The sequence below is a fragment of the Mya arenaria genome, chromosome 10, assembly GCF_026914265.1.
Source record: "Mya arenaria isolate MELC-2E11 chromosome 10, ASM2691426v1".
Classification (NCBI taxonomy): Eukaryota; Metazoa; Mollusca; class Bivalvia; order Myida; family Myidae; genus Mya; species Mya arenaria.
In genome coordinates this window covers 73,212,322-73,238,421 of record NC_069131.1, presented here as the reverse complement: position 1 = coordinate 73,238,421, position 26,100 = coordinate 73,212,322, and the positions used below count along the sequence as shown (strand labels likewise).

General features: G+C 34.5%; 1 protein-coding gene and 1 long non-coding RNA gene across 2 annotated transcripts in view; both read right to left on the bottom strand.

The window, feature by feature from the left end:
- Window positions 1–16,966, bottom strand: part of LOC128206055 (uncharacterized) — a 32,846-nt gene extending 15,880 nt beyond the window's left edge. The window contains exon 1 of the mRNA XM_052908187.1: window positions 16,823–16,966. The gene's annotated coding sequence lies outside the window, so the exon portion shown is untranslated. The remainder of the gene's footprint in view (window positions 1–16,822) is intronic.
- Window positions 16,967–23,263: 6,297 nt separating this feature from the next.
- Window positions 23,264–25,515, bottom strand: LOC128205602 (uncharacterized). The gene is made up of 3 exons (XR_008256292.1): window positions 25,391–25,515; window positions 24,695–24,765; window positions 23,264–24,029 (listed from the first exon to the last, which is right to left on the bottom strand). It is a non-coding gene; the product is annotated as an uncharacterized LOC128205602 (long non-coding RNA).
- Between the last annotated feature and the right edge of the window lie 585 nt (window positions 25,516–26,100).

The following is a 26,100-nucleotide window of genomic DNA, read 5'->3' as shown; positions in this document are numbered from 1 at the left end:
CCAGGACTTTGTTTACATCATTATACCTTGCAGGGTACTCAACTTAACATTGCTATCAATCTATGTTCCAAGTTTCAATCTATATTTGAGTAAGAACCAGGACTTTGTTTACATCATTATACCTTGCAGGGTACTCAACTTAACATTGCTATCAATCTATGTGCCAAGTTTCAATCTATATTTGAGTAAGAACCAGGACTTTGTTTACATCATTATACCTTGCAGGGTACTCAACTTAACATTGCTATCAATCTATGTGCCAAGTTTCAATCTATATTTGAGTTAGAACCAGGACTTTGTTTACATCATTATACCTTGCAGGGTACTCAACTTAACATTGCTATCAATCTATGTTCCAAGTTTCAATCTATATTTGAGTAAGAACCAGGACTTTGTTTACATCATTATTCCTTGCAGGGTACTCAACTTAACATTGCTATCAATCTATGTTCCAAGTTTCAATCTATATTTGAGTAAGAACCAGGACTTTGTTTACATCATAATACCTTGCAGGGTACTCAACTTAACATTGCTATCAATCTATGTTCCAAGTTTCAATCTATATTTGAGTAAGAACCAGGACTTTGTTTACATCATTATACCTTGCAGGGTACTCAACTTAACATTGCTATCAATCTATGTTCCAAGTTTCAATCTATATTTGAGTAAGAACCAGGACTTTGTTTACATCATTATACCTTGCAGGGTACTCAACTTAACATTGCTATCAATCTATGTTCCAAGTTTCAATCTATATTTGAGTAAGAACCAGGACTTTGTTTACATCATTATTCCTTGCAGGGTACTCAACTTAACATTGCTATCAATCTATGTTCCAAGTTTCCATCTATATTTGAGTAAGAACCAGGACTTTGTTTACATCATTATACCTTGCAGGGTACTCAACTTAACATTGCAATCAATCTATGTGCCAAGTTTCAATCTATATTTGAGTAAGAACCAGGACTTTGTTTACATCATTATACCTTGCAGGGTACTCAACTTAACATTGCAATCAATCTATGTGCCAAGTTTCAATCTATATTTGAGTAAGAACCAGGACTTTGTTTACATCATTATACCTTGCAGGGTACTCAACTTAACATTGCTATCAATCTATGTTCCAAGTTTCAATCTATATTTGAGTAAGAACCAGGACTTTGTTTACATCATTATACCTTGCAGGGTACTCAACTTAACATTGCTATCAATCTATGTGCCAAGTTTCAATCTATATTTGAGTTAAAACCAGGACTTTGTTTACATCATTATACCTTGCAGGGTACTCAACTTAACATTGCTATCAATCTATGTTCCTAGTTTCAATCTATATTTGAGTTAGAACCAAGACTTTTTTTACATCATTATACCTTGCAGGGTACTCAACTTAACATTGCTATCAATCTATGTGCCTAGTTTCAATCTATATTTGAGTTAGAACCAGGACTTTGTTTACATCATTATACCTTGCAGGGTACTCAACTTAACATTGCTATCAATCTATGTGCCAAGTTTCAATCTATATTTGAGTTAGAACCAGGACTTTTTTACATCATTATACCTTGCAGGGTACTCAACTTAACATTGCTATCAATCTATGTGCCAAGTTTCAATCTATATTTGAGTAAGAACCAGAACTTTGTTTACCTCATTATACCTTGCAGGCTACTCAACTTAACATTGCAATCAATCTATGTGCCAAGTTTCAATCTATATTTGAGTTAGAACCAGGACTTTGTTTACATCATTATACCTTGCAGGGTACTCAACTTAACATTGCTATCAATCTATGTGCCAAGTTTCAATCTATATTTGAGTTAGAACCAGGACTTTGTTTACATCATTATACCTTGCAGGGTACTCAACTTAACATCGCTATCAATCTATGTGCCAAGTTTCAATCTATATTTGAGTAAGAACCAGGACTTTGTTTACATCATTATACCTTGCAGGGTACTCAACTTAACATTGCTATCAATCTATGTGCCAAGTTTCAATCTATATTTGAGTAAGAACCAGGACTTTGTTTACATCATTATACCTTGCAGGGTACTCAACTTAACATTGCTATCAATCTATGTGCCAAGTTTCAACCTATATTTGAGTTAAAACCAGGTCTTTGTTTACATCATTATACCTTGCAGGGTACTCAACTTAACATTGCTATCAATCTATGTGCCAAGTTTCAACCTATATTTGAGTAAGAACCAGGACTTTGTTTACATCATTATACCTTGCAGGGTACTCAACTTAACATTGCTATCAATCTATGTGCCAAGTTTCAATCTATATTTGAGTAAGAACCAGGACTTTGTTTACATCATTATACCTTGCAGGGTACTCAACTTAACATTGCTATCAATCTATGTGCCAAGTTTCAATCTATATTTGAGTAAGAACCAGGACTTTTTTTACATCATAATACCTTGCAGGGTACTCAACTTAACATTGCAATCAATCTATGTTCCAAGTTTCAATCTATATTTGAGTCAGAACCAGGACTTTGTTTACATCATTATACCTTGAAGGGTACTCAACTTAACATTGCTATCAATCTATGTGCCAAGTTTCAACCTATATTTGAGTAAGAACCAGGACTTTGTTTACATCATTATACCTTGCAGGGTACTCAATTTAACATTGCTATCAATCTATGTGCCAAGTTTCAATCTATATTTGAGTAAGAACCAGGACTTTGTTTACATCATTATACCTTGCAGGGTACTCAACTTAACATCGCTATCAATCTATGTGCCAAGTTTCAACCTATATTTGAGTAAGAACCAGGACTTTGTTTACATCATTATACCTTGCAGGGTACTCAACTTAACATTGCTATCAATCTATGTTCCAAGTTTCAATCTATATTTGAGTAAGAACCAGGACTTTGTTTACATCATTATACCTTGCAGGGTACTCAACTTAACATTGCTATCAATCTATGTTCCAAGTTTCAATCTATATTTGAGTAAGAAACAGGACTTTGTTTACATCATTATTCCTTGCAGGGTACTCAACTTAACATTGCTATCAATCTATGTTCCAAGTTTCAATCTATATTTGAGTAAGAACCAGGACTTTGTTTACATCATTATACCTTGCAGGGTACTCAACTTAACATTGCTATCAATCAATGTTCAAAGTTTCAATCTATATTTGAGTAAAAACCAGGACTTTGTTTACATCATTTTACCTTGCAGGGTACTCAACTTAACATTGCTATCAATCTATGTGCCAAGTTTCAATCTATATTTGAGTAAGAACCAGGACTTTGTTTACATCATTATACCTTGCAGGGTACTCAACTTAACATTGCAATCAATCTATGTGCCAAGTTTCAATCTATATTTGAGTAAGAACCAGGACTTTGTTTACATCATTATACCTTGCAGGGTACTCAACTTAACATTGCTATCAATCTATGTGCCAAGTTTCAATCTATATTTGAGTAAGAACCAGGACTTTTTACATCATTATACCTTGCAGGGTACTCAACTTAACATTGCTATCAATCTATGTGCCAAGTTTCAATCTATATTTGAGTAAGAACCAGGACTTTGTTTACATCATTATACCTTGCAGGGTACTCAACTTAACATTGCTATCAATCTATGTGCCAAGTTTCAATCTATATTTGAGTAAGAACCAGGACTTTGTTTACATCATTATACCTTGCAGGGTACTCAACTTAACATTGCTATCAATCTATGTGCCAAGTTTCAATCTATATTTGAGTTAAAACCAGGACTTTTTTTACATCATCATACCTTGCAGGGTACTCAACTTAACATTGCTATCAATCTATGTGCCAAGTTTCAATCTATATTTGAGTTAAAACCAGGACCTTTTTTACATCATTATACCTTGCAGGGTACTCAACTTAACATCGCTATCAATCTATGTTCCAAATTTCAATCTATATTCGAGTAAGAACCAGGACTTTGTTTACATCATTATACCTTGCAGGGTACTCAACTTAACATTGCAATCAATCTATGTGCCAAGTTTCAATCTATATTTGAGAAAGAACCAGGACTTTGTTTACATCATTATACCTTGCAGGGTACTCAACTTAACATTGCTATCAATCTATGTGCCAAGTTTCAACCTATATTTGAGTTAAAACCAGGACTTTTTTACATCATTATACCTTGCAGGGTACTCAACTTAACATTGCTATCAATCTATGTTCCAAGTTTCAATCTATATTTGAGTAAGAACCAGGACTTTGTTTACATCATTATACCTTGCAGGTTACTGAACTTAACATTGCTATCAATCTATGTGCAAAGTTTCAATCTATATTTAAGTTAAAACCAGGACTTTGTTTACATCATTATACCTTGCAGGGTACTCAACTTAACATTGCAATCAATCTATGTGCCAAGTTTCAATCTATATTTGAGTAAGAACTAGGACTTTGTTTACATCATTATACCTTGCAGGGTACTCAACTTAACATTGCTATCAATCTATGTGCCAAGTTTCAATCTATATTTGAGTAAGAACCAGGACTTTGTTTACATCATTATACCTTGCAGGGTACTCAACTTAACATTGCTATCAATCTATGTGCCAAGTTTCAATCTATATTTGAGTAAGAACCAGGACTTTGTTTACATCATTATACCTTGCAGGGTACTCAACTTAACATTGCTATCAACCTATGTTCCAAGTTTCAATCTATATTTGAGTAAGAACCAGGACTTTGTTTACATCATTATACCTTGCAGGGTACTCAACTTAACATTGCAATCAATCTATGTGCCAAATTTCAATCTATATTTGAGCAAGAACCAGGACTTTGTTTACATCATTATACCTTGCAGGGTACTCAACTTAACATTGCTATCAATCTATGTTCCAAGTTTCAACCTATATTTGAGTTAAAACCAGGACTTTGTTTACATCATTATACCTTGCAGGGTACTCAACTTAACATTGCTATCAATCTATGTGCCAAGTTTCAACCTATATTTGAGTAAGAACCAGGACTTTGTTTACATCATTATACCTTGCAGGGTACTCAACTTAACATTGCTATCAATCTATGTTCCAAGTTTCAATCTATATTTGAGTAAGAACCAGGACTTTGTTTACATCATTATACCTTGCAGGGTACTCAACCTAACATTGCTATCAATCTATGTGCCAAGTTTCAATCTATATTTAAGTAAGAACCAGGACTTTTTTTACATCATTATACCTTGCAGGGTACTCAACTTAACATTACTATCAATCTATGTGCCAAGTTTCAATCTATATTTGAGTAAGAACCAGGACTTTGTTTACATCATTATACCTTGCAGGGTACTCAACTTAACATTGCAATCAATCTATGTGCCAAGTTTCAATCTATATTTGAGTAAGAACCAGGACTTTGTTTACATCATTATACCTTGCAGGGTACTCAACTTAACATTGCTATCAATCTATGTTCCAAGTTTCAATCTATATTTGAGTAAGAACCAGGACTTTGTTTACATCATTATACCTTGCAGGGTACTCAACTTAACATTGCTATCAATCTATGTGCCAAGTTTCAATCTATATTTGAGTAAGAACCAGGACTTTGTTTACATCATTATACCTTGCAGGGTACTCAACTTAACATTGCTATCAATCTATGTTCCAAGTTTCAATCTATATTTGAGTAAGAACCAGGACTTTGTTTACATCATTATACCTTGCAGGGTACTCAACTTAACATTGCTATCAATCTATGTGCCAAGTTTCAATCAATTACTCCAACAAATTTTTAAGTAAGTGTATGGACAAAGTTTGCATTATAACTTTATAACAATGGACAAAGGGAGATTAATTTACAACAAAATACCCCAAAGTTATAATAAGTTTTATTTTTTTAGTTCTGCTGCGGACAAAGTTTGAGAAAGAGTATAATGACAAATACAATATGTCGGCCTTTCAGTCAAAGGGGAAACATAATAATGATGATATCTATAATACATTTATTTTCAGTTGGTAACGCATTTAGAATATGTACTAACACAATACATCTTAGGACATTACATACAGCACACAGCTAATTTACAATGTGGCCATCTTTATAAAACATCGGTTAACCCTTAAAGGATGTAAAATGTATATCACCAGTGAACCGTTAGTGGACGTAAGCTAAAGTTATAACGTAATTCGATGATTTTAAATGGACGTACGCTATAAGTCTAACGTCAGTTAACCGTAAATTGACGCAGCTAAAGGTATTACATTAGTCAATTGACGTAAACTATAAGTAAAACGTCAGTTCACCGTAAAAGAATGCTGCTTAAGGTAGTACATCATTCAACAGTTAATGGACGTCAGCTACACAAGTATAACGTGAGTTATACGTAAAAGAACCCATTTAAGGTAGTACATCATTCAACAGTTAATGGACGTAAGCTATAAAGTATAACGTCAGTAAACCGTAAAAGAACGCAGCCAAAGGTATTACATCAGTCAACAGTTAATGGACGTTATATATAAGTATAACGTCAATAAACCGTAAAAGAATGCAGCCAAAGGTATTACATTAGTCAACAGTTAATGGACGTTATATATAAGTATAACGTCAATAAACCGTAAAAGAACGCGGCCAAATGTATTACAACAGTCAACAGTTAATGGACGTTATCTATAAGTATAACGTCAATAAACCGTAAAAGAACGCGGCCCAATGTATTACATAAGTCAACAGTTAATGGACGTTATCTATAAGTATAACGTCAATAAACCGTAAAAGAACGCGGCACAATGTATTACATAAGTCAACAGTTAATGGACGTAAGCTATAAGTAGAACGTCAATAAACCGTAAAAGAATGCAGCCAAAGGTATTACATTAGTCAACAGTTAATGGACGTTATCTATAAGTATAACGTCAATAAACCGTAAAAGAATGCAGCCAAAGGTATTACATAAGTCAACAGTTAATGGACGTTATCTATAAGTATAACGTCAATAAACCGTAAAAGAATGCAGCCAAAGGTATTACATTAGTCAACAGTTAATGGACGTTATCTATAAGTATAACGTCAGTAAACCGTAAAAGAATGCAGCCAAAGGTATTACATTAGTCAACAGTTAATGGACGTAAGCTATAAAGTATAACGTCAATAAACCGTAAAAGAATGCAGCCAAAGGTATTACATTAGTCAACAGTTAATGGACGTTATCTATAAGTAGAACGTCAGTAAACCGTAAAAGAATGCAGCCAAAGGTATTACATTAGTCAACAGTTAATGGACGTTATCTATAAGTAGAACGTCAGTAAACCGTAAAAGAATGCAGCCAAAGGTATTACATTAGTCAACAGTTAATGGACGTTATCTATAAGTAGAACGTCAGTAAACCGTAAAAGAATGCAGCCAAAGGTATTACATTAGTCAACAGTTAATGGACGTAAGCTATAAAGTATAACGTCAGTAAACCGTAAAAGAATGCAGCCAAAGGTATTACATTAGTCAACAGTTAATGGACGTAAGCTATAAAGTATAACGTCAGTAAACCGTAAAAGAATGCAGCCAAAGGTATTACATTAGTCAACAGTTAATGGACGTTATCTATAAGTATAACGTCAGTAAACCGTAAAAGAATGCAGCCAAAGGTATTACATTAGTCAACAGTTAATGGACGTAAGCTATAAAGTATAACGTCAGTAAACCGTAAAAGAACGCAGCCAAAGGTATTACATAAGTCAACAGTTAATGGACGTTATCGATAAGTATAACGTCAGTAAAAGAACGCAGCCAAAGGTATTACATTAGTCAACAGTTAATGGACGTTATCTATAAGTATAACGTCAGTAAAAGAACGCAGCCAAAGGTATTACATAAGTCAACAGTTAATGGACGTTATCTATAAGTATAACGTCAGTAAAAGAACGCAGCCAAAGGTATTACATAAGTCAACAGTTAATGGACGTTATCTATAAGTATAACGTCAGTAAAAGAACGCAGCCAAAGGTATTACATAAGTCAACAGTTAATGGACGTTATCTATAAGTATAACGTCAGTAAAAGAACGCAGCCAAAGGTATTACATAAGTCAACAGTTAATGGACGTTATCTATAAGTATAACGTCAGTAAACCGTAAAAGAATGCAGCCAAAGGTATTACATAAGTCAACATTTAATGGACGTTATCTATAAGTATAACGTCAGTAAACCGTAAAAGAACGCAGCCAAAGGTATTACATAAGTCAACAGTTAATGGACGTAAGCTATAAGTATAACGTCAATAAACCGTAAAAGAACGCAGCCAAAGGTATTACATTAGTCAGCAGTTAATGGACGTTATCTATAAGTATAACGTCAGTAAAAGAACGCAGCCAAAGGTATTACATTAGTCAACAGTTAATGGACGTAAGCTATAAGTATAACGTCAGTAAAAGAACGCAGCCAAAGGTATTACATTAGTCAACAGTTAATGGACGTTATCTATAAGTATAACGTCAATAAACCGTAAAAGAATGCAGCCAAAGGTATTACATTAGTCAATAGTTAATGGACGTTATCTATAAGTATAACGTCAATAAACCGTAAAAGAATGCAGCCAAATGTATTACATTAGTCAACAGTTAATGGACGTTATCTATAAGTATAACGTCAATAAACCGTAAAAGAACGCGGCCAAATGTATTACATTAGTCAACAGTTAATGGACGTAAGCTATAAGTATAACGTCAGTAAAAGAATGCAGCTAAAGGTAATATTAGTCAACAGTTAATGGACGTAAGCTCAAAGTTAAACCTCCGTTTTTTGTACGTGTAATAAAGAAATGGTTTTCATTAACTGTAAATAGCGGTACGGTAAAGCTATTACGCCAGTTGAACAGTTAATGAACGTCAGCTAAGGGTATAACATGCGTTCACATCTAACAGATTAAGTTAACGGACGTGAGGTAAAGGTACAACGTCCGTTAATAGTGAATGCTTATGTATTTCATCTGTCAACCGTTTGGACGAAAGTTGGAGGTATAACATCCGTCAATTGTTAACGTACGTAAACCGTTATTGTACGTACGGAAAGTGTACAACAAGGTAAAACATCCGTTATCATTTAACGTTAGTAAGTTTAAGGAATAAAGTCCAACTGATAATGGACGTAGGCTACAGATATACCGTCTGTTAACTGTAAATGAATGCAGATAAAGCGGTTAACTCTTTATTGACGTAAACGAAAGTTTTAACATTCGCTTGCGCTGACAGACGTGAGGTAAAGGTATTACGTCCGTTTATCGTGAATGGCCATGAACTTAAGGTATAAAGTCCGTTAATACGGTCCTAAGCTAAATGTTTGACTTCATTTTACCATTATCAGCCGTAGGCAAATTTTATTACACCTGGCGAATGTAAAAAAATGTTTATGACGTCCGTTATGCCAATACGGACGAACGCTAAAGAATTACTTCTATCAAACGCTATCAAACTTAAAAACGCACAACGTGCTTGACCGTAAACAGACGTTTGACAGAGTCATATTACGTTAACCGTTTCCGGAAGTTAGTTAAAGGAATAACATGTATCCGAAATCCGTGCACATACGTAAGCTAAAATTATAACAGCAGTTAACTGTCGATGGACGTGAGCAAAAAGCATATCTTCCTTAAAACGTAATCGGCCATGAGCTTAAGGTATTACGTCTGTAAATGATTATCTGACGTTAGCGAAAAGTATAACGTCCATTAACCGTTAACGGACGTAAGCAAAACATATATTATACCATAACCGTTAAAGGCTGTGATCTTTAACATATGTTAAAATATTGACATAAGCTTAATTAAAGCTGCACTCTCACAGATTGAATGTTTTTGCAACTTTTTTTTATTTTTTGTCTTGGAACGAGCCATTTTTTTGCGAAAATCCATGGAAACCAGTTAAATAAGACTGCTGACAAAAAATTAGATCGCATATTTTTATATTTCAGTTCAAAAATTGATGTGTTATGCATTTTTCTTAAACCGTTAGTAACGGGTTAGGCAATAAAACATTAATTTTCGAACGGATATATGAAAAAATGCGATCTGATTTTTTGTCAGCAATCTTATATCATTGGTTTGCAGATATTTACGCAAACATTTGCTCCTTCCTAGACAAAAATAAAAAAGTTGTAAAAATGGTTAATCTTTGAGAGTGCAGCTTTAACGTCCAAAAATCGTAAATCGACGTTAGCTAAGGGTATAACATCCCTTAACCGTTAGTCAACATGAACTAAAGGTTAAACGTCCGTTACCCAATAATAGCCCTTAACCTTTTACGGACGTAAGATTAAGATTTAACGTAAGTTAACATTTAAAGAACGTAAGCTGAATATAAAGCGTCCCCCAATCTTGGATTGACGTAAGCTAAAAGTATACAGTAACGTCAGTTTTAACCGTTAAATGAACCCAGCTCTAGTTAATACAACAAATAAGTTGGTACGACCCTATGGGCATCATTTCAAACTAATTTAAAAAAAATCTTTACCGTCAAATAACAATTTTTATCCCACCCCCGATTTCAGATCTTTGTACGCAATGCTTCGTTATGTGCCGTGGGCAATTTGGCTACGAAAATCTCGTTATCATGAATAGTTAATGAGGCAGTTTCATGGGTTCCGCAAAGTACCAGATGCTTTACAGTTGAAAAATATTCTGGCGATTTCCGGATATGAACCGGTCCGCATTCTCAGTACAGAAATATTTTTGGCAGTAGTCAAGACCACACGGCCACGGAGACTGCTTACACTGTGAAGTTATTGAACAATATTTGAGTGTAACATGCGAATTCATCCGAAGAAGAGTTGTCTCTCCTGCCTCATGTGTATTCATTAAAACGAGATTTTGTCAGTCAATTGTCCCACGGTATTTATGAAGTGGAACGGAAGAAAGTACCGTGGTTGCCGACGATGGGTGACAGTTAATATTTGCTTTCAGAAATGGTACATTATTGATCACATCATCAACAAATATAATCAATCTGTACTGAAATAGCCATATGGTATGACAATTTTAGCATACTGTTTTGACCGCGTACAAATTGGAACATAGACATTTTAAAGCAAAGTTGTAGAAAAACTCATGACCTGTTCTTTATTAGTAATTTACTTTAATCTTTTGGGAACATTTTGCCAAAAATATCTAAATGTTTTACCGTCTCTTTAAAAAAAAATAGAGTTCGAAATACCCAACCACATATTTCATCCGGGCCTGAAAGTAATGTGTTTTTTTTAAATCAAATATTTGTGTGTAGAAAAGTATTTAATTATTTCTTGATATTTTTTTATAAACTTCCGTATAAGATGTAAATTAAAACAGTAAAAAAAGAGAAATATACGTGCTTCTGGTTGGATTCGAACCCCTTCATTGAAGCCCTAAAAAGATTTGTAGAGCTATGCTTAACAACATAGGCTAAATCATTAATATTGAAGGGTGGAGGTGTTCACTATGTGTGTGCTACCTTAACCTTAGATGGTATTCAGCTTTTAAGGTTTAAAGTCCGTTAAACGTTAATCAACTTGAGCTTTAGGTAGAACGTCCGTTTGCCGTTAATGGTCATGGGCTATATGTATGACTATAAGTTTCTAGCACATCGGATAGGCATTTCCGGTGAATTCAGCCGTGCTGGGAAACTCCATCTGGCATCCCCCCCATGTCAGATGAGTCACGCGCTGTGACGTATTACTTTTCATTTCTTTTATTTTACATTTAAAAACCATAATTATGAGTTGTCAATAGATGAGTTCCATAACTATTATCTTTACAAAAACACACCTACAAAACAAAACAAAATAACCCTTAAAAGACGTGATGCTGAAGGAACTTCTTGACGTATGCAGTGAATAAATATTAATGCGCGTCATGACGTCAGCTAACATCATCGCACGTGCTTTTTGGTGAAATTTACAAAACTGCGCTTTTCTATGCATTTTTCACAAAAAAGTGTAATTTAAGGTATGCTAGAAAAAATATCTATCATGTGTGTCCGTTCCGGATCGAAAAATCCGACCCGAGGGCACCTGCGTTGCCAGGTAACGAGGCTTGCCGAGTTACCGGCTACGCAGCGTGCCCGAGGGTCGGATTTTTCGATCCGGAACGAAAACGCATGACAGATATTATAAATCTAGCATGTGTTTCCGGTACAGATAGAAAAACCCGACCCGCGCGTAAGCCGCTAACGAGGCCTGCCGCAGCGTGCCCGAGGCTCGGATTTTTCGATCCGGACCGGAAAAACATTATCGATATTTTTTCTTGCATACCTAAAATTATGAATTTGTGGGGAAAATTGACGTAGAAAACGTATTTTTGTACATTTCACCAAAAAGCGCGTGCGACGTTGTGTACTGACGTCATAAAGCGCAGTAATTTTAAAACACTATCGACGTCAAATAGTTCCTTTAAAAATCGCGCTTATACGATAATTTATTTTCAGTTTTAATTAAAGTATTGTACAGTATACTTATATTTTTGATTCCGCTTTATTGAAATTGCATACTATACTTTTCATAAACCAAACAATAAAAGAAATAAAAAATGGCGCGTTGTTGCGCGTGACTCATCTTACTTGGGGGTGTAAGATTATAAGTATCTATCATGTGTTTCCGGTACGGATAGAAAAATCCGACCCGAGGGCACCTGCGTTGCCAGGAAAAGAGGCTTGGCGAGTTACCTGCTACGCAGCGTGCCCGAGGGTCGGATTTTTCTATCCGGAACGGACACACATGATAGATATTTTTCTAGCATACCTTAAATTACATTTTTGGCAAAGAAAATACATAAGAAAGCGCGTTTTTGTACATTTCACCAAAAAGCGCGTGCGATGATGTTTACTGACGTCATGACGCGCAGTAATTTGTATTCACTGCATACGTCAATAAGTTCCTTCGCTATCACGTCCTTTAATGGTTATTTTGTTTTGTTTTTAAGGAATATTTTTGTAAAGGTAATGTTAATGGAACTCATCTATTGATATCTCATAACTATGGTTACATTAAGTGTTAAATAAAAGAAATTGAAAATATTACGTCACAGCGCGTGACTCATCTGGCATGGGGGGATGCCAGATGGAGTTTTCCAGCACGGCTGAAATCACCGGAAATGCCTATCCGGTGTGCTAGAAGAGTTTTTCCAGCACCGGTCACATGACCGGAAACACACGTCCGGTATGCAAGGAATCCGTATTACGTTAATAGACGTAAGCTTAAGGTTAAACGTCCGTTAACTGTTTACGACAAAAAACGGTATAACGCCTCTTAAAACGTGACCTAAAGGTCTAACATCAATAAACCGTTTATTGACTTATAATAAGTTAAAAATATATTGTCAGTCATAAATGGACGTGCACTAAATGTTAAACATCCATTAACCTTGAATAAATTTAATGTTAAGGTATAGCCTCTATGAACCGTTAATTGGCATTGTTTAATGGCTTAACATCATTTAATCCTAAATTGACATTCGCTAAATTTATAATAAAAGCTTTACTATAATGGACGTAACGTAAGGTTTAACGTCCGTTAACCGTTAATGGACGTAGGCTAAAGCTATAACGTATGTTTACTTTCAATGAATGTAAGCTTAAGGTAAAACTTAAGTACATTAAAAGTGCTGAGTGCGTTATAAACTTTACTTATCTGCATTTCACGATAAAATAATGAGCTCATTAAGAAAATCTAGCAGGTGAGGCCATTATTTGAGTCGACTAGGTAGTTCTATAAAGTCAGATATTTCTCCCTCAAATAGAGGCCAGAGTAGCAATACGCCAGATAGTTAGGGTCTCCCTATTCCTATAAACGATCAAGACAAAATGCCTGCATACTAACACGACGAGATAGGTAAGCAAACGTCAATAATTGTGTGACCCAATTTATGCAAAAATATAGTGAACGGAACAATGACAGCACGAGGCAAAAACATTGACAATGTCACAACATTTAACACAACAAGCTGCATATTGAGAAATAGATTTACCATGTTTTTCGTTAACGTTATTCCAAAATCTGTCCCAATTCACGTGACAGGGCGATAGAGCCATAAAACGTTTCAGTATTCTACCACTTCTAACATATATTTTAATTCCTCGGCACATATTTACAATAAAAATAAACCGCGTGTAATCACTGAGAAAAGTTGACAGCAATGACGTCATTTTCAAAGAATCTTCCTTATTCTATAGTCTATTTCAGTATGTTTCTCTGTATTAAGGGATAGTTGCTTAGTGTACAGTACCAACTGTTCAAGCATGTATACAGTTTGAGGAATCACGTGACTGAAAGGGGGGGTTCTTACACACAGGCGTCTGGCTCATTGTTTGTGTCTAAAATGTTGATAAATATAATTTCGGGTATATATAATGCTATAAACAACACCACTGAAGATATGTAATGTCTTTGGCATACAAGAAAATAACAAGGTATGTAAATCAAACATACAGGAGTCCAGGTTTTTTTTCAAATTTCTAAATCAACATAGAAACAGTGAATTGTTAAACAGGTGACATGAAAATAGGAATGAAAACCCTTTAAAATGGTATGCGATATGTTGATATAACTATTGTTTTAGACAAACAAGCCAAATTCAATGACCCGTTCTTGTCTTTTCTGTAATCGGAAACAGCAAATTCCTGTCTTCAATGTGCACCCGAGTAAACAGCACTATTTACATAAATATTTAAGTGATTTATGCTTCTGTGTATAGATAATACAATTCCATTCAGAAATATCACAAAATAACTAATGCATGCTATTTGACACAAACAATGAGCCAGACGCCTGTGTTCTCACATGAATAACCACGGGTCACATGAGTCAGACGCCTGTGTTCTCACATGAATAAGCACGGGTCACAACCGATGTAAACAATCAAGTAGGTGACGTTAACATCTAAATTATTGTTTTCTCAAAAATAGATGTGAAAATATTTCTAAGCCTATAAGACTATGCTATTTTCTGCTTCTACACGTGTAAAATATTTTAGATTTGTTTGTATTTTAATAATGCAATCATTGGCCAAAATTTCAATTTGACGGAATTTGTAGAACGATGCAATGCTGAAATTTTCGCCTAAAGCTTTAAAATTAAACATTGGAGTATCAGTGTGTGTATACCACGTGATTAAATGCGTCATAAATGCTATGTCAGAAGGATAAATTTTGCTTCGAATGATGCCTTAAAACAAAAATACATTTTCTTTCTCTCCACCGTTATGAAACAAAGCCCCCCCCCCCCCCCAAATTGTCCAAGTTATCTTTTTATTTCAATATAGGCGAAAAAAGTAATGAAATTTGTAACCGCCCTGCAACACTTTATCCTAATAAATTTCTGTTCTGAGGTTGGGCCGCAAGTCAAAAGTTTACGCTCCTAAGTTACGCCCCCTATAACGTCGAATCCTGGTGCAGCCCCTGATGTTTTAAAGATAAGCAAAGGACAGTATTTACAGAAAAGAGATTTCCAGCTATCTTGTGAAGTGTTGTATAATATTATGCTTAGAGGGTTATAAAGTTAGTGTTGTACTGAAACAAAATGAATTAGTGATATTTAATTGTATTATGTTCTTAAAACTAAGTTTAAAAAACAAATCAAAAACAAAACAAACAATAACATTGGACTAACAAGGTCCCAGTCTCGACATAAAATAATAAACCAAAATAAATTAATGTTTGAATTTAAACAAATAAAATAAATGTTCAACATTAGTATCAATTAAAGAGTAAACTATGTGGAAGCCTGCTTAACTCATTGCCTGTTTCCCAGGACAAAGTTGAAACAGGCTATACATTCCTTAGGTACGATCTCATAAGAAAAACAGCAGAATGGACGATATCGTTAATATTTTGACCTTATTTTAAAGCTGCACTCTCACAGATATACCATTTTTACAACTTTTTATTTTTTGTCTTGGAAAGAGCAAATTTTTGCGTAAATATCTGCAAACCAATGATATAAGATTGCTGACAAAAAATCAGATCGTAGATTATTATATTTCCGTTCGAAAATTAATGTTTTATGGCTTAAACCGTTACTAACGGTTTAAGAAATACGCATAAAACATCAATTTTGGAACTTAAATATAAAAATCTGCGAACTGATTTTTTTGTCAGCAATCTTATATAACTGGTTTCCATTGATTTTCGCAAAAAATGACTCATTTTAAGAAAAAAAATAAAAAAAAATTGTCAAAACGTTCAATCTGTGAGAGTGCAGCTTTAAAGGAAACGGCAAGTTGAAGGGATTTCTTAGTACGGAGATTAAATCATCTTAGTACCCAATTTATTCATGCAAGCTTTTCCACGTTATCAAGAAAAACATGAATACCTTTTTATAATTGAAAATTTTAATGACCTTTAAGTGACTCGCTCATGTTTCTGAACCAAAAAAATTGTTTTCCCGGTAATGCAATTGTACACACTTATTTTGTCATTATTTTACTCTATGATATCGAAATTGCAGAAAAACTAGCGTTATAGCATAAATAAGTATTTTGGTTTTAGTGCCGGTAAAGTCAAGAAAAAAAAGAAAACAGCCGGCTAGTCCACACGGCCACCGGAACTTTAACAAAAGTGGAGGATATGTTGATCTGTAAAGGATACATTGATAACATCACGTGATAATGTCAATTAACCAATCACGCAACACCACATCGGTAATTCATTTTCAATCGCGTAATTAACGCTTATGAAAAATGTGGTCTTTAAAAACGACATTTAAGCAAATATCAACATTTGCTGAAGGGTTTAGGTATTTTTGTTTAAGCACTCCTTATGATTTGCCAAACTTTATTTCGGAATTAAAAAACACAACATTTTACAAACCATGTGCGAGTCACATTAAAGAAGGATGATTACTCACGTAATATCTAACACTCTCTTTCCAATATTAACATCGAATTCCAGTCCTCTTCCTTTGAAGCATTTTCAAGCACCAAATTGATTATGTAATTATAATGAGTCCTGTCCCTCTGGAGGTTCGTTGTGAATGGTGAATTTCAAAACAAACTTGTATCTTTTATATACTCCAGATCATTGTCAAATGGCGTGATTTTCAAAATCGGTGAAGGTAAAGAATAACATGTTCGAGGGTCATTCAAAAAGGACTTAATCAGAAAAGCAGATAATTCATTGCGTATCAGTGCCGTAGCCAGACTTAAAAAAAAAACCGAGGCAGAACGGTCTAGGGGATTCCGGGGGCACGCACCCTCGCCCTTTTGCAAGATGGGATTTCCAGCATTCTGGAGTATCTTTGGTGGAATTAAATGCATAAAAATGTTACATAAAAATATAACATTTCAACATTTTTAGTGCTATAACTTTTGATACAGTTGAAGTTAATTCTACACGGTTAACATACATTTAGACGAAACAAATGTGCATTTAGAAGAAATTTACAATCATATGTGGCTTTGTTACGAATACCATGAACCTACTTCTAAACGTCTCACATATCGCCAGTGCTATGCGATGGTGTCCTGTGGCGTCCCACAACTTGTTTAGTGTTAACAGAAATGTTGTTCCTGTGGATGTAGGCAAGTGCCAAACCATTAAGTCTGATGTCCGACCCCAGGGCTTAAGCCGCCTCACTGAACTGAAACTCCTTTCACAAGTGCAAGAACCAACAGGCAGACACATAATTAATTTGAATAATCTTTAAATGTTGGGGAAAAATACTTCGTCACATGCAGCTGTTGGAAGTAAAGCCTCAGCCATATAGTCTACGGCGTAACGTTTAGTATATGTATATGGTGTAACGTTGACTCTTTGGAAGATCCGTCTACATTCTTGACGATCATTATCCCGTATCGCTTGCTTAAGATTTTCGATTTCGGCATTCCGATAAAACGTAAACATATACAATTCGTACTGAGTATGTTTGTTTCAACATTTTGTGTAGTTCAATTTTATAGATACATGTATTTAGATTTTGTTTCGGGTATTCTTATTTGTATCATTCTGTTTTAGTTCCGAGTTATTTGAAACAGCGAAAACAAAACAAAAGTTTATTTTAATTTTCAAAAAGAAAAAAATGTGACCGAACCATCGCCCAAGAGGTTTGTTTCATACAGCTCTCTAGAAAGCGCTCGCGCGTTTCCACTACACCACGGGGACGTAAATTTAAGATTTATAAACTCATACAACAAAATAGCACAGAGTGGCGAGTGAAACGACTTTGATAAATTCCACTAATACTATATAAGTCAGGTTAAGGTGTATAATTCTCATATTATTCATGACAAGTATCTATATAGTGTGTACTTACAATCATGTTTGGCTCTGTCATCTTGGTTTAATCAAAAACATTGGGCCGCTGACGCATTAGAACTCGTTTATTTCTGGCACCGTTTGTGTTTACATTCTGCCCGGTGCATGTATAAAATTCGTGATATCTTTCTAATAAAATGTTGTATAATCAATAAGTGAGCCTTAAACGGTATGGTACCGTAGTTTGTAGAGTTTATTCTATTATATCTAATATTCAGTTCTTTTTTCAAATATAGACATTCCGCCTCGATGGTTTGTGTACATTGAAGCAAATGAAAAAAGTCGAAAAGAGTTATTTTTAGACCTATAGAAATTGTTATATGCCCCCAAAAACACCGAGGCAGCTACGGCACTGCGTATCAAGGAAAGATGTAAAACGGCCATTGCAATATGATTGGACTTAGTTTTAATGTTATCTATTTGAATACGATTTAAAAAAGGTAACATTAACTTGATTGGCACGATATTGCGCGAGAGTGTGAATTTGTTTTGTGTGGGTGAAAGTATGATGCAGATCCCAACAGCTGCCCCTAGCTTACTTTAAATAGTTGCCTGTGCCCAGTTGGGTAAAAGCAGTCTTGACACAAAAAAATAAATAAATAATACAACATTTTATGGGCTTATCACGTCATGGGACACACACTTTGAAAAGAAAGAAAGAAGAAACTTTCCAAAACACAATTTGTCATGAAAAGATAAACGCAGAACGCAGTGATATGCTTTGGATCTGTATATTAGTGTTTGCATTCATGTCTGAACTAGACGTTTATCTTTTTCATGACGAATTGTGTTTTGGAAAGTTTCTTCTCTTGTCAATTATATAACCTAGCGGATTTTTAGATTTTATAATTTGTTGAAATATCGTCGCCAAATCATGATTAATAGTTTTGTATTGTGTCCCATGACGTGAAAAGCAGCCCATAAACTGTTGTATTTTTTTTATTTTCTAGGGTCAATACTGATTTCACTCAACTGAGGCTTCAGGCAACTATTTAAAGTAAATCAGTTGCAGCTGTTGGTATCTGCATCATACTTTCAACTCTCTGTGATTTATCAAAGCGCTGATAGCGCTGCATGAACAAAGTTTTATACGGGTTTTCACCATTATGATTCACTGTCATGTGTGTATTAATAAGGTGCTGATACGTAGCACAGTGAATGTAAGAGTTCCCGTGTAAAACAACCACAGCCCCCCCCCCCCCCCCCCCAGGATTATTGAAGCATGATGGTAAATGACAAGTTAATATTTTATTGACAATAAAGTTAATGCCGCTATGTAAGCAGGCAAACCAGGATGGAGAATGTAACCAATCCCAGCATAACTCCATCCTTTGGTGTAACAATATGAGTTAGGCTTGCCAAGGATTTATTAACCAAAGAAATAAAACAGAAATTGGTTGATCATCCAGGATGAATTTAAAATATACACTAAAACCGTTTCAGGTTGGTAACTAGATGTTGGCATTAACGAAGACTATACTTTAATTATTAAATTGAAAACGATCCTTTTCAGGGCCACTTTTACAATTTTCAATAGTATTTTAAAATGATATTTACATTATTTACATAAAATATTGATTCTCACCCGGGAGAAACGATAAATAGATAATATGCAACGGCTGGTGAATTATTGAAACAGCATAGAAACAAACTCCACGAAGCCTTCCTCCCCGTAAATGTGAAGGGTTTAATAATAGAAAATGAAAATATAAAAAAGGTTGAATGCTTGTGCTATTCCCAACCAAGAAAATGAAATATATACTTTATTATTATCAAACTTTACTCATTAGCAAGAGTTTGCCTATGTTTGCCTTGTTATTCACAAAACAACTTCGAAAATACAACAGATTAAAGAGAAATAGTTTCTTAATTAAAATGATCAAAATTAAAATAATTGATTTCAATCAATTGTAAATTTAATAACACCTAAAACAGTTATTAAATCCGTGATATTTTCTCATATTTACACCAAACCAGCAAAAATAATTTGACTCAATTCATTTCAATGAAATGCCATTTTCAAAAATAAATACACAAACATCCGTCTATTCGTACACTATAGAAAGTATATAAAATAAATTAAACAAAATAAGCCTTGAAAAATTTTGATTTCATTTTTTTTTCCTTCTTAATCTATATGGTCAGCAACTCTCTTCTATTTCTATATCGCCAGCTAACTCGTCAGCACTTTAGTACGTGCCTGTCAAAATGGAGTGCGTTTGTTATTCCCACATGGGCTATCACCAATCGTAACAACTCGGCCATCTCCGGCAAGCTTCGAGATAGACCTCGTAAATAGTAGTAAGGATATACGAAAGTGCGATGCGGCTGCCGGCGATTAACACCGTTTTCAATCCGCGTAAAGAAGGCCCATTGTAACAACAAGGAAATGGATTGTGTTAAATTAAATGTGCTTGTTTAAGAGAAAATATTTATTGTAACCTCAAAAAATGTTCGTTTTATGAATATTTAGATGTTTCCTTATAGTTCAAGCACTCTATTTCCTCTAGAAAAATCGTGAGCACACAGAAAATTTACTTGACAGTCATTGAAATGATCATACGGTTCATGGCATGCATGCATGCATGCAATTATAAAACTAGATTCAGAATGTCCGCTACATCTCAGGGCACTGATTTTATGGATAGTAGGCGTTTTTCATATCCAAAGGTCGATAGTTTTGGTAAGAAATCCTTTGCTTACCGAGGATGCTCACTATGGAATGATCTCCCTAAGGAAATAAGGTTCAGCAAGTCTTTGAAGTATTTTAAATCTTCCCTTAAAACATATTTGTTGGACTAGGGCTGTTCATATATCATGTATTTTATATTGTAATAGATAGGTTCATGTCCAAGGTAATCTTACATTTTTAATTTAGCATACCTATTATTCATGGATATTTTTATGTCTTGTTTTATTGTCCATTGTTGAATACATTCTGTTAATCTAGTATTTGAACAGCACTTCAATTGTGATACACTGTGATATTTCTTATTTTACCTAACATATTATTATTTATATTTAAATATGCAATACAATTAATACATAATCAGTCTTCTACTGTGATATTTTTTTTTTTTTTTTTTTTTTTTTTTTTTAATTATAATTTCTTAATAGCATGTCTTCCTATGTCAACTAGTTTGTTATATAAGGACCACAATGGAAATAAGGGATTATCAATCCCTTTTTTGTGTTATCCTTAGATATATAATGTAGTTAACATGGATATATTTTATTCCTGATATTATTTATCATGTGTTTAATTCCATGCTATGTACATTTTATGCTGAAATAAATCTATCTATCTATCTATGAATCATTACATCGGATTAAATGCATGCATGGACTAAATGTCAACATTTTCTCAACAGTTATAGGAATACCCTATGAAATGTAAGTTTTAAGTCATACTTTGCCGTGTTATTTTTCACACCATGCCTTGCCATTAAAACAACATTACTATTCTGTAAAATCATTGATTGCCTTGTGCAGAGTTTTGTGGGTTGTGGTAGGATGGGTGTGAGCTGGTCACCCAGTCAGCTTTACCAGCTGAAATCTATGCATGCCTTTACTTCAGCATTATTGGGTTTGGGCTGCAGATTTTTTTTGTGTCAACAGTTCTGTGGGGTTGAGGTGGGGCGGTAACTATCCACACAGTATGCTCAATTGTTAGAGTACCAATACAACGTTCATGTGGATATGCATCAGACAATTGTAACCACGGCCTCCCCAGGTCTGGGGAATAGTGGGGACTTTGACTTTCAGTACAGCCCACCCCGGCTAAAATCCCCACCCTGCGCGGACGATCCAATGGCAAAATCCCTGCCAACGCCCCCACACCCCAGGGACTCTAGGTAAGGTCCATTCCACTCTATATTTTAAGCGAAGATAAAACCACCGCATTCAACCAGCACTGCAGGGCCACCTGATAGGTAAAAACACTGCCCATTTCCGCTGGTTAACCCCAGTATTCCCCCGGACCTGGGGGGGGGGGGTTACAATTGACTGGTGCACTGAGTTGACAGATCTTGTCTTAAAATTGTATTTGTTCAAGGCAGATCATGCTTCACTTTACCTCCTAGGCTGTGGATAAAACCCACTCATTAGAAGTTTCCTTACACATTATACTTGTCTTAATCTATAATTATTAGTCTCAATATCTTTGAGTAAATTGTCATTTTTTATTAAAAACAACCAAAAGAGTAACTGATAAGATACTCAACTGATTTATTTTTTTGTAAATAAAAGCCTTAAACAAATATTTAGCCAGGTTACTAAGCTTTTCATCAATGTATACCAGACTTTTTTCAATAATACTTAATCTATTTTGAATAATTAGCCTTTAGATCACTCTTCACCAAATGACTTTTTATGTCCAACTCCATAAAATGCAAACAAGAATAATTACAGTTTGGATCAACATGTCTCTTAATTTTATTTTTGATATTAGTCAAGTAATAACAGAGCCATGTGTATGCAATCCAATGTAAAACTAATGATATATTAGGTTTTGCTCCCATTTTTACTTTCATTTCTGTGCCAAGCCCTTTTAAGTGCATTGAGTCTTTTGGGAGACTTCACAATATTTCTGGCGCTTAATCCCCATATATGGCTTTAAGTTGCCATACAAATTTAAGTCTTCATTACAAAATATACTGTATGTCTCCACTTTAACCATAAACACACAATGAGAGGACTATTTAAAGCATTACCATGTGTCAGAATTATAGATCTTTCTTTACATTTTATTTTTCTAATTGGATTACCAGTCTCTTTAGCAATACCCTTGTGCCTCTTTGAGTACTTGGCTTGACAGTTTGGTTTTTAATACATTGTTTTGAATGTTTTATTTGTACACAACAATGATGATGATGATGATGACACTATGCTATGCCAAAACCTCAACACATTTTCTTCAAACAAAAAAGGACAGTCATTCAGAATAACTTTTATTACATCAGTTGAGAAAATAAATTCATACAATCAACGAAATAAACATGCATCTGTAAAATCAAAGGTCATGTTATGTGTTCGTTAAATTCAACTTAATAAAGAAAATAAATATTGGTTGCAGTAAGCAATGCGCATCACTTCTAATAAACATTCAAACAGACTGAAAAATAAATCAACACAAATGGAAAAACTGTTTGCAAGTCAGCTAGTATCTTATTTTATGCCTTATCAGATTGCTATGCAAGCTGGAAGCTTACAAAATCACTCTTAAGTCTGTTGCCTAAGAAGAAACAAGTATGGACATCCTTTTCCTGAGGTCAAGAGAAAGTATCTTGGAGGTCTTGAACTCACAACCTTGAATTTGGGGCTTATCCTCTAGACCACTTTCACCTTTTCACATTTTAAAGAGCCCAATTTACAATATGGCACTTGCAAGGATGTGCCCTATTAACAGATTTTCTGAAGTCTTAAAAATTGAACTGAACAAAATAGTTCTCCTTTATTTGGTCTGCCGATGCCATCTGTTTCTGTTTTTGTAGTTATCTTCCCTCCATAATATAGGAAAACCACTTAAAGTGTATATAAATCCTTTACCATTTTACCCTTTTAAAATATATGTTCGGATTTATTTAATTATCACGGACCAACAGATGACTTTTATCTTCAACTTCACATCAGTATGTAAGTCATCAAATATTTGAGATGACAAGATGTTCCACTGAACGCTTTGTTTCCATCTTGCACTCATTTTTCAAAGGAAGGCGTTGCAGTTGTGTTAAGATGATTGCCATGCATTGCAGGTCAATCCTCATACAATGGCATTTTTGATTACATTCGGATTCCAGTGCCTGAAATAGAAAACAGAAAATACAACAATAATAGGAATTATATTTTCAGATCAATTATTTTAAAAGCCTGTACAACAACAGAAAAGTATTCACAAAACATTAAGTGCAACACCAATTTAAAGCTGCATCCTCACAGTTTTACTGTTCTGACACCTTTTTTATTTTTGTCTTTAAACGAGCCAATTGGCAATTATTGTGCAAATGTATGGAAACCAGTGATATTAGACTGCTGACATAATATCAGATCACAATCTTTCATATACAAGTTTGAAAATTTGGTAAAAATTCCTCCAACTAGTCATATAAGGTCACACATAATAGAACAGATTTCAATTGTTTGTAATATATTTTTTTGCTATTGCTTTAAGCCATTTAATTAATTATATGTGTAAATTTAATTTAATTACTCCTTTGGGCTTTTGAAAAATGACCAAGAAGAACTGTCAATCTGTGAGAGAGCAGCTTTTAGCTCTGGACTACTGGTTAATTAAAAAATATGAAATGAAATTGTTATCATGTTTAAATTCATCTACAATGTTGATATTTTAATACTGTCAATCCTTGTTGGTTAATTGTACAAACATGCAGGTACTTTTGGGCTTAAACCAATAGGATACTTGACTGTTAAATTATTGTCCGAATTTCGAAAATAGCACAACCATTACCTCATCTGCCTTTTTTCAATAGAACAAGCCGGGAATCAGAGTCAGCTGCACCCCTGGTACCATACTCTTCTCTGAAAATGACAATAAGATTAAAATTTAAATGTCTGCATTTCATTGGCACAGTAAAAATGTCAGCATTTTTCAATGTTTCTGCATCACCACCACTGGTGGATATCAAAGAATTTAGTCTTGAAAGAAATGTGTGCTGGTTTATGCGTTCAAACTCATTTTGTTAAACCAATAGAATGAAGATCTAATTTATTTAGAGAACTATATTAGTGAACAGGGCCGAGGTATTCACTTGTGCCATTACATTAAGTTGTTCGCTACCAACACTCACGGACATATAAACCATACATCCTTGGTTAAAAGAATGTAAATATTAATTATAAAAAATTCAAGTTAATGATATGAAATGTATGAGATAAATCTAACCTATTATCGATCTAAGTAAAGTTAGATTCAGACTTATTTGTTATTAAAAAAATAAAATAGAGTATTTGTTTTCTTAATTTTTGCCACTGATCACTGGAGCTTCAAAATTGTTATTTACTAAATTAGAATCTGTCAAATGAAAGAAGACTTTACCCCACCCACTAAGAATTAATGACATTTCCAATTAGTTTCTCATTAGGGCTCTTTTAAAACTATTTTTATATTTTATTAAAATACAATAAGTATAAAAATAACACTTACACACAAATAAGTGGTAAAAGTTCGCTCCTCATTCTGTCTTTGGACTAACATATCTCTTGGTTGTTTGAACATCTTCTTGGTCGGCCATGATGGACTATTTTCTTACGACCCGTATTATATCCGAGGCCATATCTTGATACTAGCCGAGGAGTTCCGATTGGGGCTATCACGGGATGTTTTAAGCGGGGAAACTGTGCGATCAATGAGATCATTGTGTCACGTGATGCAATGATGCGCTTTGAGTGGATAGTAATTCTTTGTTTATGTTTCGATGTTCATTCATTTTTGGGCGCAGGGATACTACTTTAATATTATCTTTATTTAAGTTCAACAAATTAAATTATTAAAATAGATATTGCGTTATGATTGCTTCTTGCTTTGTCAAATCTAGCTCGGTTATTGGAAACATAGCTTGCAATTTATATAGTCCGCACTTTCTCAAACTATATTTTTGGTGGTAAAGAGGCAGGCGACACTTGTTACTATAAATAGGCATTTTATGTTGTGAGTGTCGTGTTTGTGGCTACACTGAACAGGGTTGAAAACAACCCTACTCAAAAACGCAAAATCTGACGCAGTGAGTGTGTATCGAATATCAGAAATTGGTTTCTGGGCTGCTGGTAACAGTTTATAACCGCTTCGTTCGCTCCTCCATTCTTATTCATTAAGATTTCAACTATTTCTTCACATTAATCCTGTCTAATTGCTAG